This window comes from Felis catus, chromosome D2 (assembly GCF_018350175.1).
Source record: "Felis catus isolate Fca126 chromosome D2, F.catus_Fca126_mat1.0, whole genome shotgun sequence".
NCBI lineage: Eukaryota > Metazoa > Chordata > Mammalia > Carnivora > Felidae > Felis > Felis catus.
Window position 1 is genome coordinate 63,484,813 of NC_058378.1, and position 16,789 is coordinate 63,501,601.

General features: G+C 40.2%; 1 long non-coding RNA gene across 7 annotated transcripts in view; it reads left to right on the forward strand.

Moving 5' to 3' along the window:
• The window catches only part of LOC123380902, a 134,450-nt gene that overhangs the window by 69,511 nt on the left and 48,150 nt on the right, over window positions 1-16,789 (forward strand). Inside the window, exon 4 of one of the 7 annotated variants that reach the window (XR_006587286.1) lies at window positions 8,636-9,028. The exons of 4 other annotated variants lie outside the window; for them this stretch is intronic. This is a non-coding gene — a long non-coding RNA (uncharacterized LOC123380902). Of the gene's footprint in view, window positions 1-1,705; window positions 2,052-7,282; window positions 8,579-8,635; window positions 9,029-16,789 lie in introns of those variants that run through there. 2 more of the 7 variants (XR_006587289.1, XR_006587287.1) reach the window with 2 other exon arrangements.

Consider the following 16,789-nt stretch of genomic DNA (forward strand, 5'->3'; position numbering starts at 1 on the left):
CTATAGTTCCCAACCCATTCATCATTGACCCCAAGGACTAGCATATCTATTGTCGGAAATCTGCAAAATAATGTCTGCTAACAAAAGAAGTTATTCTCATTCATGGATATACTGTTGTTTAACTGTATATAGATACTGTTGTGATTTCGAAAGCATAAAATTTCTTGAAGGTTTTACTTAAATCTTAATAGTTCCTTGTCATTTATTTTTCCATTAAGTGGCTAATATGGTTATGAGAAGGTCATGGGAAGTGTCCATGAAGTTCCTGAGCATTAAGGGAGAAAGGGCACACACACACACACACACACACACACACACACACACACACACAAAGCTGAAAAATACTCTCTTAAGAGTAGAGTTACTACTGTGGCCAGTAATAGTTATGGTTCTATGAGATTGTAACTGTATCAGGTGTGTCTATACAGAGTTGGATTTTTTTTCCCAAAACAGGTTCTGTTCATTTAAATAAGGCCAGAATAGAGACAGCCATCTCCATTTCCTGTTGTACTTATCTTTATTTGTTCTTTGTGTTTTTATATATTAATGAAAGGATACAAGTATGAGTTTGGAAAATACCTCAAAATCTAAGAAATAAACTCTGCCCCACTTCCATAGGTATGAACCTCTTATAGCTCTGTTGTTGCCTTATGTGGTCCCCTTCTTTTGACTACCATTCATTGGCCACTAAGAGGTGGGGTGCACCTTAACCCAGTATTGGCCAATCAAATTCTCTCTTCCAGAAATTTTGAGGTTTAGAGAACTAGTGGAGTTCTTGTCTGGAATTGTAGTAATGGAACTCAGTGGTTACAAATTGAATCAATGAAAGTGAATCTACAGAAATGGTAAGATGAATGACACAAAAAGAAGACCTATGAATCGATAGAAGATCTCAAAGTTTCTAATAGCTTCCTAGCCCTTTGTGAATCCTAGATTAACCTCTTTTATCAAAAGGACTTGACCATCAGTGGACCCACGAGCTGCACCCAGGCAATTGGAGGCTACTCACTCTCTCCTCTGCCTTTGGAATATTCTGCCAACTGTTCCCCCAGACCTCTGCCCTAACAAAGCTTATATGCAAGTGTGGGAAATACAAAATAAGGAGAATAGGTGTTTAAAGTACACGGTATTATAGATAGTGATAAGTGCTAAGAGAAAAATAAAGTGTGGTAGGAAGCGTCATGGCTGGAAGTTCAATTATGATTAGCTGACTAGTTAAAATCTCAGTGAGAAGATGACATTTCAGTGAAGTGAAGGGAATGGACTTGAAGTAATGAGGAAGGGCCTTCCAGGCAGAGGGAACAGCAAGTACCAGTGCAGGAGCTTCCCTACAAGCGTGGAAGAGAGTAAGTGAGGAAAGGGGTTAAGAGGTGGCGAGATCAGAGAGATGATAGTTACAACAAGCTTTCCTAGTCTGTCTTACTCCGAAAGCGTTAGGAAGCCTTTGGATCATTTTGAGCAAAGGAATGGCATGAACTGTTTAAGTTTTAATGGGGTCACTTTTAGAAGTCATCATTTTCCATTTCTTTGATTAGGAAAATATGAGCTGGTCTTTTCCACTTACAGTACATAAAAAATTCTTAACTAAGACATCCTTTGTCTATATGTTTGAACCAAAAAGCAAATCGTTGCTAAAGAGAGGTTATCTCCATGTTTTAAACAATGTTTTTTTTAATGCTTTTCTTTTTTAATTGGTGTGTTGCAGGGTTGTTTGTCTTGTGTCTCTGACTGTACTCAGCAGCACAGGCTTTTGGTGCTGGGATTTGAAAGACATTGAGGAGCGAATGAGTTAACCTTTAATAACAGTGGGAAATACCATATTTGCAATGGCCTCTGGACTTGACTGGCTCATGGCTCTCTCCACTGAGACTGCTCCCAGTAACCCAGCAGGAAAACAATTTCGTAGGAAGGGAATACATTTAAACATCTGCAAACCTTTCAGCAGATGAAACCTCCAAAAATGTAGCCATGAAACTGAATTACAAAACACTAGGTAAGTTAACGAGGAAGATATATCTCAATAGAGAAAGATCATCACTTCTTTTTGGAAATTCATACCTTCACTGATCTATTAAAACCAAAATTCCAGAATCAAATTTGAATATATCTGAGAAGTAATAATTCATTTTGGGTTGAATAAGTTTTTAAATGGAGTAAATCTTAAATATTATAAAATTGGCGTATTAAGAAGGAGTTAGTTGCAAAAACAAAACATTCTATCCTTTCCTCTTAACAAATTCCTTAGAAATACCAATGCATGAACACAAACTATCTACATAACTCTAGGGCAACTCATTGGCTTTGGGATTAGAAGGCTGAAATAATCTCCCTATAAAAATATAGGATGGCTTATTTGCAATTATGGCCAATAATTACTAAAGTGTGACATGCATGTTAAGTTGGAATGGTTCAGGGACCATCAGATGATTTTGCTTTATAGGCAGAAAACCAAGTGAATATTGCAGGAAGGCAGCTGGGGAGGAGAGGGGTTGTGACTCCAGTTGCTTTATTATTTTATCCAATTTGATGCCTGCTTCTTTTCTTCTCACCTGGGGCCCTCCAATATGACGTGTGCAATTTTAAAGAAAACTGGAGGGTAAAATGAATAAAATGAGGCTTCTGCTCCCAGTACCCCAATCCTTGCCAACTGAGAGTCACAAAGGGAATTTAGCCTCATTGAAGGGCAATGGGTCAGACCACAGAATCCACAGAGCTGCTCTTAAGGCTCACTCTTCTTGCTGGGTGTCATCACCATAGGAGCCAATGGTCATATGACTGTGCAGCATGTCTGTTGTCAGAGAAAGGCAGTAAATTGGGCTGCTGGAACAAAGAAAGCTCAGTGCATCAAACTGGAGTCCACGCTATTGTCCAAAGCAGGTCTTTGTGCCCTTCTGTGTTGTCCTCACCTTTCACTTTGTTTAGTCTTTTCCTCTTGTGGGTTTTACTACCCCAAGCTGAGCCAGCATATGAGATGTTTAAAATTTATACCATTTCTTTAAACTCATGCTCAGGTAGGAACCTGCCTCTAGAGCATAATTTCTTGACCTTGGCATTATCGATATTTTGTCAGCATAATTATTTGTTGTCAGGTCTGTACTGCCTGTGAAGGATGTTTAGCATCCCTGGCTTGTACACACTAGCTGCCACTTGCACCCACCAGCTGTGATAACCAAACACATCTCCAGATTTTGCCAAAAGTCCCCAAGTAGGGGCAAAAACACTCCAGGTAGAGAGTCACTGCTTTAGAGGTGGAAGCTGGTGGACTGATCAGTGCCATCGGTAAGAGAGCTTATGATAGTTTGCTTGAAAGCTCTTCTTCAGCAGAAGAGGAAATTTTTTAAAACTTGCACAATATCTCAGGCTGAGAGAAACTCCATTATTTAGGGTAGAAAGTTGAAATTGACCTCAGGGTTTGGGAAGCATGTAGTTTAGAAGGTAGGACCCGTTGTGCAAAACTCTCAGTCCTTAGTAGGGGAGCGGGAGGCATTGAGCTAAACATGTAACGTCTGATCTGTCTGTTCTGCTTTCTCACTGGGTGACTTGTGACAATACCTGAGACCTCTCTATGTCAGTTGCTAATGCCATGTAGTGATGCAAGGCAATATCCATAAAAGGTTTAAGTGCTGAGAATGGGAGTCCTATATCAAAATAAGATGTCACAGATGCATTTATGACCAGCCACTTGCCCAAGCACTTCCCCTGCCATAGTGGAATAAAATGAATTCCAAGGAGAATGATGTAGGGAAGAAAGATCTATCCAATTTTAGTACTAATAAAAATATTAGTAAATATTTATTGAACACTTGTAATGCCCCAGACCCACACCTGTACACTTTGCTGTATTAAGTCATTGTATCCTTATATCAGCAGTAGTGACATTTGGTATTTCAAAATAGTATTTTAAATAGTATCAGAAAGTTCTTTTGTCCCCATTTAACTGATAAGGAAACGGAGACACAGAAAGATTAAATAACTGTATGAATGTCACATAGATATCAAGCTGTAGAGTCAGGATACAAACTGGTCAGTTAGGTTATTAATCATTGCAATATAATTGTTAAATCAGCAAACATGTATTATACACCTTCTATCTGCCAGATGGTTTGCTAAGCGTTGGACACTCAAAGATGAATACATCATGTTTTCTGCTACCAAGTTGGTCACAATCTAGTGGAGTCAGTTATTTAAATAAATCATTCCTACAAATGATTGGCATGATGCTTCTAGCATAGCAGCAGTCACAAACGAAGTAGTGGAACAAAGGAGAGATGATGATCTCAGCCCTAAGGGCAGCAAGGAGACCTCATGGAGGAGATGGAGGGAGAGCAAGGCTTTGGAAGATAGACAAGAATTCACCAGAGAGACCTGCTGTGTGAAAGCCCCTTGAGGAGGGGGAATAATACAAGCCAAGGCTCATCCTGGTTAACGTCAATCTGCCTTGGGTGCTAAGCCCCCAGTGTAAACTAGCCCATTCTGCCACATTCAACTCATCTACTATCTCCTTTACAGGAGGTCTTTTAGAATATACTCCTGCTTTGGGGCGCCTGGGTGGCTCAGTCGGTTAGGCACCCGACTTCAGCTCAGGTCATGATCTCACTACTTGTGAGTTCAAGCCCCGCATCAGGCTCTGTGCTGACAGCTCAGAGCCTGGAGTCTGCTTCAGATTCTGTCTCCAATCTCTCTGCCCCTCCCTGGCTCATGCTGTGTCTCTCTCTGTCTCTCAAATATGAAAAATTAAAAAATGAAAAGAATATACTCCTGCTTATTCTTGTTTCAGATCTTGACTTTATCACCTCTTGTCTTCTGCCTTGTGCTAGTTGAGTGCACAACATCCTCCCTGAGGAGACTAAGCTCTAAGCTCCCTGAGGGAACTGAGTCTGTCTGTGTTCATTGCCATGCAGTGACTCATGCTGGATGGTGCCAGGTGCATGTTGAGTTCAATGACAGGTTGAATAAACATACCTGAACATAAGGCAATGTAAATGTCATATCAAACAATTCATTGATTGTGTCCTATTAAATCATATTCTCTAACATAAGTCAAAGTTGCACTCGGAGTGTATATTTTTATGGCTGGGACCAATGGTCCACTGCAAGATAACTAAAAAAAAAAAAAAAAAAAAAAAAAAAAAAAAAAGAAAAGAAAAAAAGAAAGGAAAGGGAAACTCACAATCAAATCGGTTTGTAATTTTGGTAGATCTGGGCCTTGGCTCTGCCTAACACCTGGAGTGGTTCTCAACTTGAGTGTGTGTTCGTCTGTCACAAGAATTTGTTAAAATGTGGATCTCTGCAGAATCTAATGCAGAGTTCTGGAGTGGGATACCTTCACTCTGAATGATTTAGAACAGGTTCTAAAAATGTGTCGAATGGTAAAAGTAGGCAAAAGGTTTAGACTTAGAAGAAAGACCTAGCACCTAACAAACTATGAATTTAAGTGCACTATATTGGCCAGATGAACTGGATTATAACAATTCCCTCATTATCTTGTGAGGAATTCCTGAAATCCCAACAAAAGCCAACTCTTAGCTTTAGCCTCCACCCGACTTACTGGGAGAGACTCTGACATGAGGCCCAGGCTTTGAAAGTTTCAAAAAGCTCCTGAGATGATAATAATAAGTAGTTTGGGCTGAGAATTACTAGTTAGGGCCCTAAAAGTGACAAAATGTATATATCTCAGGATTATTAACACCTTAGCAAGCCAATTTTCAGTCATTGTTAACACCTGAGGGTAAATTATTCATTTTCTCTTAAGTAACCACCAGTGAGGTGATAGTTCCCCACCAGAAGCAAAATGCAAAAAAGTGGAAATTTAAACAGGAGAATTCAAAGTGAACAACCAGAAAAGCCCAGGGGAACACTGGTAATCATGAGCACACCCTGAGGAACAGAAAAGAAATGTCCAGGTGTGGGGTGTTTAAAAGGGAAAGTAAGGAAGGAGTGCAGAGATCACAGAGCCTACCAGTGGGGCTAGGTCCCTGGCTGACCTGGGGCCCTCCGTTTCCTTCTTGGAGAAACACTGATAAATGAGAAATGTGCTGAAGACTGAAGATGTAAGCAGGTCATGGGGAAATCTGGGAAACAGAATCATCTGCACCCTGAACTTTCCCAGCTCTGGGCCATAATCTAACCTTCCCTGATGATTTTCAGGTCTTCATAAAGTGGGAGAATGTGGGCAGAGCTGATTTCACACTGGCTGAGAGACAGAAAAGGCTAATATCTGAGATGAGGTGGTGTTTAGGGAAGGGTATGAGCTATGCTTGAGGGAAGAAGGCGTGTTTGAAGGAAGAGGTACTGCAGAGGTAATTACAGCTGTAGCTGAAACTCCAAAACTGGCTTGTTCTTAACTGCTATTTGTAGCTAATCACTTCCAAATAACAAATGAATAGCACAGTAAATGTTAGCAGGATAATTTTCTATTAATCAAGAATAATGAGTGAGTAGACTAATTCCCTCTCCAAACATCCCTAATTTTAATGCTGTTGCATGTTGCTGCTTCAGATTGATTACACGGTGATTTAGAGGGAGTGAGACGGTAGGGAGACTCAAAATAAAAGGCAGGATATTATTATTTCCTGCTACATTCATGTAGAATATCAACCTCTCCCACGTGAATTCTTGGAGAAGATGAACATTGCCTTTCCAAAAATTATCTTAACCCAGAGAGATAATGCCCAAATTGTGTGTGTGTTTTTGAGAGAGAGAAAGAGAGAGAGAGAGAGAGAGAGAGAGAGAGAGAGAGAGAGATGTCCCAGTTGCAAACTAAAACCACAAAACCTAAATGCATTAAATCTGGAGTAAGTCTAAGTGTTTTATCAACTTCATTCCCTGTGAGAGACTTTGGTCAATTTGCTTAAATCCATTGACATTTCATTTATACACTCTAAGTAAAGTTTATACAGGTTTTGATGATTTCACATTATATTAGACCTCAACAGTCTGCTCCCTGATTGGCCAGCACCAGACTTCCTGAGAAATTAGATGTAGTCCCAGCCCTTCCAGGAGGGCATAATCTAATAGGAAAAATCAGCCAAATAGGAAACAAAAGCAATTAGGCGGTGAAATCACACTTAATCTGCAGTAGAGGGGAGAGACAGGTCTTTGTTCCAGTAGTACAGTCAGGGTTCCAGGGTAAGTGTGGAGCTGCTGGGCATAGTTTGAAGATGAGTGTGATGGACATCTTGTTGGCCCCTCCAGATTCACTCTCCACCCTTTTTTAATCTACCACTCTACTCCAAGAGGCTGATTTGTTTGGATTACACTAATGAGCTCCTTTGCCTTCCAGCCTCTTATGGCTTTTGTCCAAAGAGGAGCTCCAGGAAGAGACCAGAAGGAAGAAGAGTAAATTGGAGAAGCATCTTCCTTCTCCTTTTGAGACTGTAATTGGTAGCTTTCCTCTGGCAGAGAACACAGCTTCTCTTGTGGACCCGCTTCCCACTCTCTCTCCTTTTGGCATTCATTACCACTTCCTCCCTTCTCCCCTTTTGCCTAGAAGTGACCCAGGTGGCACAGAATGTTACTGTTCCCTGTGATTTCCCTAAACTCTGTCCACATATTTGTAATTAGTCTCTTTAGTAAATTCTCATTGAATTATTCTAATGCAGGAGTGTCATCTGCTACCTTTTGGGTTACTAGCTAAGACACATAGACTAAGAGGTGAGAGGGAAGACATATTAGAATAACGGAGAAGATACATTTAATTTATAGCAAGTTTATTTAGTATAGGGTCCTAGCCCATTTCTATATAGAAAGTTAATAGTTAACTTGAAGGCAAACAAGTTAGAGGTAAACATCATTCAGTATGAGGTCATAAAAGTGTTTCAGATGCACAGTTTTGTTAGATTTGAACCAACCTCCACTCTACTCTAAAGCCAGAAGAGCAGGTGAGAGATCCCTTCCCAGACCTCTCTGCTTGAAATGAGAGGAAGGCAGCAAGCGGGTTGAAAGAGACTACGAAGACCCCCATAAAAAAGACCCCCTGTTTAAACGTTGCTCTCCTCTAAGTGGGTCTATGTGAGCCCGAGCTGTGGTGCATTGGCTTACCTCTCTCTGCAATCTTAGGGAGTGTGAGGATCAAACAGAAGTTTCCATGCATTTGCAAGTTGTCCTGTGGCTTTCCTTTTAGCAAGGCAAGTTTGGGGATAAAAACAAAGAAAATGTTCTGAGGTTATGATTATTTACTTATTTGTTCATTTACTTATTCATGTGTTTATGCATTTGCTTAGGCATTGAGGAACCAAACATAAATGAAGTTGCATGCAGCAGTGACGCCCATCCCCTCAAAGATAAAGAGGGTGATAAGGATTTGTATAGGGGTGGACAAGTCCATTGTTTTCCTTCAATAGTTGCAGCCAATTTGTTTAGCTTGATGGACAGGTACAAGGTGTTAACTCCCTGTCATATTTCCCCTGGTAGACAAAGAGGAAGCTTGACAAGTTGATGAATGAAAAAGGAGAGTTCTTGTGGATAGTTAAGCAAGAAGAGAATGAATAAGACTAATCTCATGCCTAAAAACCAGGGCTAGGTTCAGCACTTCTATCATCCTCTAAGCTAACTTGTGCAAGAAAAATGTTGAGGTAAATCCCTCACATAGAAAGGGTTGATTTTCTTGTTTCTACTATAAATTTCTTTTCCAAAGAATGTTGAGATCTTGGAGGCTGAGTCTGACAGATCCGGATTGGAATCCCAGCTTACAAATGTCTCAGCTATTTGTCCCCACACAAGAGTCTTTCCTTCGTGAAATGAGCTTTCCTTACCTAGAAAAAAATGGGACAAGGAAACAACCTTTGAGGTAAGTGTTAAGGATTAAATGCAGCCATGAATGATATGCAAGTATCAATATCCTAAATGTGAAGGACTAATCGCTAACCAGGACAGAGAGTAGAAGCAACTGCTCTTGTTGCTGTCTTTAAAAAAGGATGCAGCTGTAACTTCCAATAGGTTGACCACACGAATGGTGGCAGGAAGAGAGAGGGACATAAAAAGAAAGATAGTAAACTAAAGTGGAAGTCCAACCCCCACCCATTGTAGGAACTTCTCCTTGATGCTCTGCTCCTACAGGCTCTGGACGCCCATTTCTGGTGAATGAGAGTGTTTACCCATTTGGTCACTGATTGCACTTCTCAGCAGCTTGAGGTGTGGAAGTGTTCTCTGAGGTTATAGACGCAGAATGGTAGAATGGGAAGTGTTTTAGAATCAATCATAAATGGAGATGAATGTCAGTTAGGCTCTTCACTAGCTGAGTGGCCACCACAAGCCTCATAAATATCTCTGGTCTGTTCTTTTCCTCAAGTGTAAAATGACAACTTGTAAAGATAAATGAATGAGATAAAATGTGAATATTTTAGGTACAGCTGTTCATACATAATGGGTAGTTAATATTTTTAGTCTGTTCCTTTCCTTCCTTCCTTCTGTTGAGGCAAAAATCAGCGTTCTTGTGTCACAAGCATTTATCCTCCATCCAGCTCTGGAATCGATATGGATTAAGTTGAGTTGCTCTTTCATGATCAGACAACGATTCTCTTCCCTTTCATTTTCTCTTGTTAATGGTAAATAACTTCTGAGTTCTATTCCATTTCTATAGGACATGATTGTGATGGTGCTAAAGGAAAGAGATTCTATGTTTTTGTATGATTAAGGAATACAAATCGACTTTATGTAATATTCAAACGTCAAGGTTTTGGAGGCAAAGGGCCTTCCCCAGAGCGCTCTTTGAGCAATATATCTTTGTGACCTGCATTCCCCAACCAGCAGACATCACATTAGGATAGAAGAGAATAAATTTCTTGTTCTTATAATAAATCTTTCTTACGTAACTAAAGCTGTTTGGAACACAGGCTGTTAAGAGACAACACACTGTATTACTATTACCCACCTCACAAACAGTGCAGGCTAATTTTAGTGACACATTTTGTCTGTTTTCATCATTCATTTGTATACTTGGCCTTGCAAATAGAGTAGTTTGAATAAACATTATAGCTATATTTATGGGTATTCTTGCTAAGTGCTTCTCTTGGAGATGCATTATCGGGCATTCAACATAAACCACAGAGATAGAGTCATTCATCCTTGTTAGGCAGGCAAATAGAGGGAAGTTGTTTTTACCAACCATCCTGGGCCTGGAAGAGTCTTAATCTAAATCTAAGGCAACATAGAGAGAAGAATCCCCAACTGATTAACTAGGATGTGAAGAGAAGAAAAAGGAAAATGTTTTAAAAACCTGTATGCTGGCTCTTAATAGCAAAGTTGAGAAGAAAGGCTCAGGTTGCCAAGAAGTTAGTATCTATTGGGGGGGGGGACTACAATATGCCACACCATGTGTTTAGGTCATTCACTTATATTCTGTAATATTCAGTTGAGGAGCAGATGTCATTGACCTGGTTTTATAGCTGAGAAAGTAGAGGTTCAGAGGTGAAGGAATTTGCCTAAGGACAGAGAATTCATGACAGAGTTGGGACTTACCCCAGGTTTGCATAAAACACAGCCCATCTCACCCCACCAGCTGCCTTTGCAGGCCAGGAGGGCAGAAAGAGCAACACTGGGCCTAAGGGGAGACATTCTCTGCATCTTAAGAAGGTATAATCAAAAGACCATTTAAAGGCAAAAAAAAAAAAAAAAAAAAAAGACCTAGTCTGGGGGGAATTTGAGGAAAGCTTACCCCCCAAAAAGGAGTTAAATTAAAAGGGGATAAAACCCCCTGCTAAGAAGTAGAAACTGCCTAGGTTAGTCTCTGGAACCACCACAAGAACAGAGAGTGGAAGTAACAAAGCCACGTGAGGGGAGAGTGGAGAAAGGTAAGAAGAATGGAGGAGGAGAATGGGAAGGGAGGAAGACACTGTGGAGGAGAGGGAGAAAGTCTCTGATTTTGTTTGTTTGTTTCTTATACTATCTGAGTGTCTTAGGTTGTTTCTTCTTGTTCTGGAACTATATAAAGCATTTCCATTTTTGTAAACAACAACGCCTCTGATCATTTAAGGTATTTTTAAGATTAACTGCAATATATGCCACATCTATTAAGAAGGAAAGAAAGCAGGGAGGGAGAAGAAGACCCAATAAAACCCTAACAGGTTGTTCATGATCTCGTAATTATGGCTGAATTACCTTGTAAAGGCAAGCACAGACCATACATATACCCACTGGTCCTTCTGCAATGACTAAAATCAGGCTTTGTTGAATACCTCCTGAGAAGTAGAATCATAGATCTCTGTTTTCTTCTCTCCTGTGATGTTGGGGCCATTTGTTACCAGTGGCCCATTGCTCACATCTATGGTCAGCATCTAATCATGACTGAATAGAAAGGAAGATCCAATTCTGTCTGATCATAATATACTCAGTAAAATTGAATATAACTCCAACATTCAAAAAAAAAAAAAAAGTAGTCAATCTATGCACACTCCTGGTAAAAAATCTCTTCTGGTTGTTACTTTCCGCCCCTTAAACAAGTACACTTTGATTTCTATAATGATGCTAATTCTAATGCATTTCATTTCTTAATTTCCTCTGTGATTAGTCATCCTGGGAAATAATCACAAGGCAAGTAGTTTGGGATTAGGTTTCTCATTAGGACGCTAATGCACGTTGTGAACTATGGTCTTCTAACACTTCCACCCCTGGGTAACCCACTTTGCCCATTCAGCTGTCTTTACGGTCTTGTGAGTCTGTTGGCTGGGGTTGTGTTGTCACTGCGTCCCTGCTCTGCAGTGCTATTTCACTTATACTTGGCATTTGGTAGCTGGTTTGAGACCTGGGCCACCTCATTAGTAATTTTTCTGTTCAGACATATTCTATAGCAACTGCCATTTAACACTGCAGTGACCCCCCCCACCTTTTTTCTTCATGTTCACAGTCCATTATACTTGCTGTATAATAGGCATGGATAAGAGTCAACTAATGTTTTTCTGATGTTGGTGATTTCCCCTCATTGTTAACTCATTTGAATCACTGTGATTGGTCACATGGTTGCAGAAAGAATTTCATATGAATTGTGTGTGTGTGTATGTGTGTGTGTGTGCACACGCACATACATGTGTGCACACAGTATTGACCGATCAAATGTATACTCCTGTCATGGCTCAGGAAGATCCCCTATCAAAATTTCTTCAATCTTTATTCTGGGGCTAAAACTAAACCACCAAGACATGATTAATCCACCACATGTTAACTAATTTACTGTACAAATGAGCAATTTTGTAATCTTTCACAGACTACCCTATAAGGCTGCTGCTATTGTTAATTTTCTAGATTATTGGAAAGCATATGAGTCAGGGTAATACCAGTTGCTTCATTAACAGATAAACCCTGAAAACTGTTCGCTTAACCAGATATATATATATTTATATATATATTTTTTTACTTCTAGCTCTCATAAATTCCATTATGAATGTCTTAGAATGGACAGTTTTTCTTGGCTCTTGGAAGCAGTGGCTCTGGATTTGGGCTCCTTCCATCTACTCTAGAAATTCTCCTCCCAAAGTCCTGCAATTCTTCACTGGATCCCCTCTATCCCCTCTATCTGTATAGACAAAGTGGAGGAGGGGAAAGGAGAGGAGAAGGCAGGAGAGGAGAAGAGAGAAATGCTGTAAGGGATCTGAAAGAGATTTTTGGAGTGCATTATTAGAAGTGTCATTTATTATTTTACTGATATTCCTTAACCCATACCTGAGTTACATTGTCTCACCACCTGTAAGGCAACATGCAAAGGCAGTATAGCCCAAGAGGAGATAAAGGGTGTCGAGAGATTAGAACAATGTCTCAGCTATGCTCTTCCCATGCATAGATCATTCTTACTGCCGCCCCAAAGCTCCATCCAGGCATTGTGTCCAGCAGCATTTCTGGGTAATGAGTGACATCCTTCTGCTCATAGATGTAGCTCTTCTTGGTTTAATACCTCTGATTTTTTCTTTCTTTCTTTCTTTCTTTCTTTCTTTCTTTCTTTCTTTCTTTCTTTCTTTCTTTTCTTTCTCTCTTCCTCTCTTTCTTTCTCTCTCTCTCTTTCTCTCTTTCTTTCTATGTTTGTTTATTTTTGAGAGAGACAGAGACAGAATGTGAGTGGGTTAGGGGCAGAGATAGAGGGAGACACAGAATCCGGAGCAGGCTCCAGGCTCTGAGCTGTGAGCACAGAGCCCGATGCAGGGCTCCAACTCATGAGCTGTGAGATCATGACCTGAGCCAAAGTCAGATGCTTAACTGACTGAGCCACCCAGGCACCCCAATACCTCTGATTCTCAAAGACAACCTGTTTCCTTTCTCTTCACATACCTAATATATGATGGAAGAATAGGAACAAACTAACCAGAGGGATACTGTCATTTGGAAAATTAAAAAGGGAAAGCAGAGAATTCACTGGTTTCTTTGCCATCTTCTCTTTGTCTTCATGTGGTCTCTGTTCCATACATGTCTTTGTCCAAGTGTTTCCTTACTATAAGGATACCAGCCCAATTGGATTAGGACCCATCCTAATGACCTTACTTTAATTTGTTAACCTCTGTGTATATTCCATATCAAATAAGGTCACATTCTGAGTTACTGTCTTCCTTCATTTTCACTACAACTGATGAATTTTGGAGGACACACTTCAACTCATAACACTGCATATATGTGTGTGTGTGTGTATATATATATATATATATATATATATATATATATATATACTGTTTATTATCTATCTTCTGTATTGAGCATACTTCTCTGATACTTGTTTATTCATCCACTGATAGACATTTTAGGTTATTTCCATTTTATGAACTTTTGTTAGAAGCCATGGGATGGCCACATGCCTCCTTTTCTCTTAGATAAATGCCTACGGGCAGAATGGTTGGATCAGATTGTAGGTGTATGTTTAACTTTTTAAGAAATTCCAAAGTGATTGCCAAGGTGGTTACCTCCTCTTACGTTACCAGCAGCAGTATTTGAGAGTCCCAGGCCCTGCACATCCTTGCAGCACTTAGTATAATCAGTCTTTTTCATTGCACCCTTTCTAATAGGTGTTGACCTCATTGTGGTTGTTAGTTATGTGCACGTGATCTTTTGATTACAGCCAATTCCACATGCCAAACTCCCCCTCCTATTTCTTTTAAACTAAGTTTCAGGTCTCTCTTATTTTATCCTTTCCCTTAGTATTTTCCTTTATTTTTCCTTTATTATTGTCCCCTTCTCTTTCAAGATAATGGTGGTTGCCAGACTTGAATGAGAAGCCACACTCCTCCTGATTTAATAGTTCTCCTTACACGTTTTACTCATCTGAGTTTTAGTGGACCACTGACACTTGACACCTTTTAATGTTCCACCTCTTTTTTTTTTAAATTTTTTTTTCAACGTTTATTTATTTTTGGGACTGAGAGAGACAGAGCATGAACGGGGGAGGGGCAGAGAGAGAGGGAGACACAGAATCGGAAACAGGCTCCAGGCTCCGAGCCATCAGCCCAGAGCCTGACGCGGGGCTCGAACTCCCGGACGGCGAGATCGTGACCTGGCTGAAGTCGGACGCTTAACCGACTGCGCCACCCAGGCGCCCCTTAATGTTCCACCTCTTATTGTGTCTAAAGCGGATGGTTTTCTGGAAACAAGGCAGCTGCTTTCTGACTCTCGATTCCCTTTCATTTCTACTCACAAACCAGCCAGGTCTTTCCCACATTCATCTCTTCCTCGCAAAGCCTTATCAGATCAGCCTTTAGCATCGGACGCTTACTAGCTGGTGGCTCGTTAGGTGTGTGGTTTACCTCCTATGCTGCTACAGGAGATAGTTACACCAAATATTTTGCCATTGAATGACATGAGTTCCCATCCCTTCAACCTCTATCATCACTCTCCTTCCTGCCTATCACCCAACCTACAAGGCAACAATCACATATTTCAGTCTTGTCTTACAGCAGCACCCTTTTTACAGTTAACTTTGCTGTATCAGGTTAAATAATTTAGCTTCTGTAGACATGGCAATGATATCTCTGTAGCCTAGCATTATTTATTTCTCGTAAAAACTCATCAGTTAGTATCATCACCACCACCTTCCTTGAGTGGCTTCACAGAGTCCAGTCCCCTCATGGGCCTTAGAATCCTCCCCCGATCTTCTCTATCCAGTCAACCAAGGAAGAAAAAAAAAAAAAAAAAAAAAAGAGCACATGTGCAAAGGAGCATGTGACAGATATTAAAGGCAAGCTCTGAAAATGGCATGTATTAGTTCTGCCCACATTTTATTGACCAGAACTGTCCCATGGTCCCACCTAACCTCAAGGGGACTGGCAAATAGGTTTGTCTTGAAAGGAGTGATTGGGTGAACATGTAATTCTAAGACACAAGAGAATTAAATAACATATGTAGAACCCTCAGCATAGTGTCTGATGTCTGTAGGAGGGATTCCATAAATGCTGGTTACTAATACAGAAAGAATTTTGCATACTCATTGGTCTCAATAAACTTTTGAAGAATCTCTATTACATATCTGCACAGCTTAATCAAATATATCATTAGAACTAAGATGACATTTTCACTTATTGAAATTCTGACAGCTCATAAATCCTAAAATTCAGGATCCACTGTGAAGAACAAAAAAGTGAGATGCACTCATTTCTGTATGCAGACAGGCTTGCATAAAATTGCTCACATATGCCTGTACTCGAAGAGACCCGTGAAGAAAGCACTACAATACCCTTTCGTTGTGCTCTCGTGAACCTTTCTGGACGCACCTTTAGTTAACTGTGTATTGCTGCTTTCCTTATAGGCTATAGAAAGGGTGGATGTGATGTCCATGAGATGGCCCTTTGTCGTCCTCAGAACTAGGGACAGTTACTGTACAGAGGCGAAAGCATGTTCTCTTTCTCTCCTGTTCTGGAACATTAGTGAGAAGTATAGGCTATCACTGTAAACATCTTCCTCTGCCTGGAGTTTGGGAGCACGTTCTCTTATCCGCTGCATCTACAATAGCCTGTGTTCCTGTGGGTTTCTTATGTGGTAAGCATGTGCCTGAGAAAGAGAATTTTATCTTTAAAAAAAAACACCATCTGATTTTTACAGGATTAGAGAGAGGGAAGAGCGCTAAGCAAAAGCAATAATAATGTTAATGAAACCAATGGCTGAGGAGAAATTTCTGGTGAATGTCAGTCATGAGGAAAAATGTCAGAAAAAGACATTAATGTCTCCTTATAGAAGAAGTCTCAGATGCCACTGGCATTTGAAACAGTTGGAAAAGGGCGGATTTTTCCGTAATAATGTTCCATTCAAATCAGATCCACGATGGGCACACAGGGTCACCCAAAAGGTTCAACTGAGTTCTCAACTGATTTCCAAACTAAAGATTCAAGGTTAAGTAAACTTCAAGTATGCAGCGACTTATTCTAAATCCCAGAGAAAATGAGATGCCAATGTCGACTGTGCCGATATCTTTCCCCTGATATGATGGTAAGAACATTATTTCTTCTGCTTTCTTAGAAACAATGCTTTTGATTCCAATTCTCTTGTTTTCTTCTGATTCACTTCATCTTCAAGCCAAGTGTTAGTAATCTAAGGGATATTTTCATAATTTTAGCAGTTAAAACTATGTTTGGCATGAAGTTAATACCTGAAGGTGTACACAGGGGCCATCAAATATTCAGAAACCTGATTGCACACTGAAAATACCAAAATTAGAGGGTTTTCCCTCATTTAATGGACTGCCATGAATACCACTTGAGAGTGATAAAACTCAGGGCATCAGAAAAAGCTCAAACTGAAGGAAGAGAAAGACTCATAAGCAGGACTAGAAGCTCATTTCTCTAGAAGTCAAAACACCAATCTGCACAAGGTCAAAAAATCTGAATCG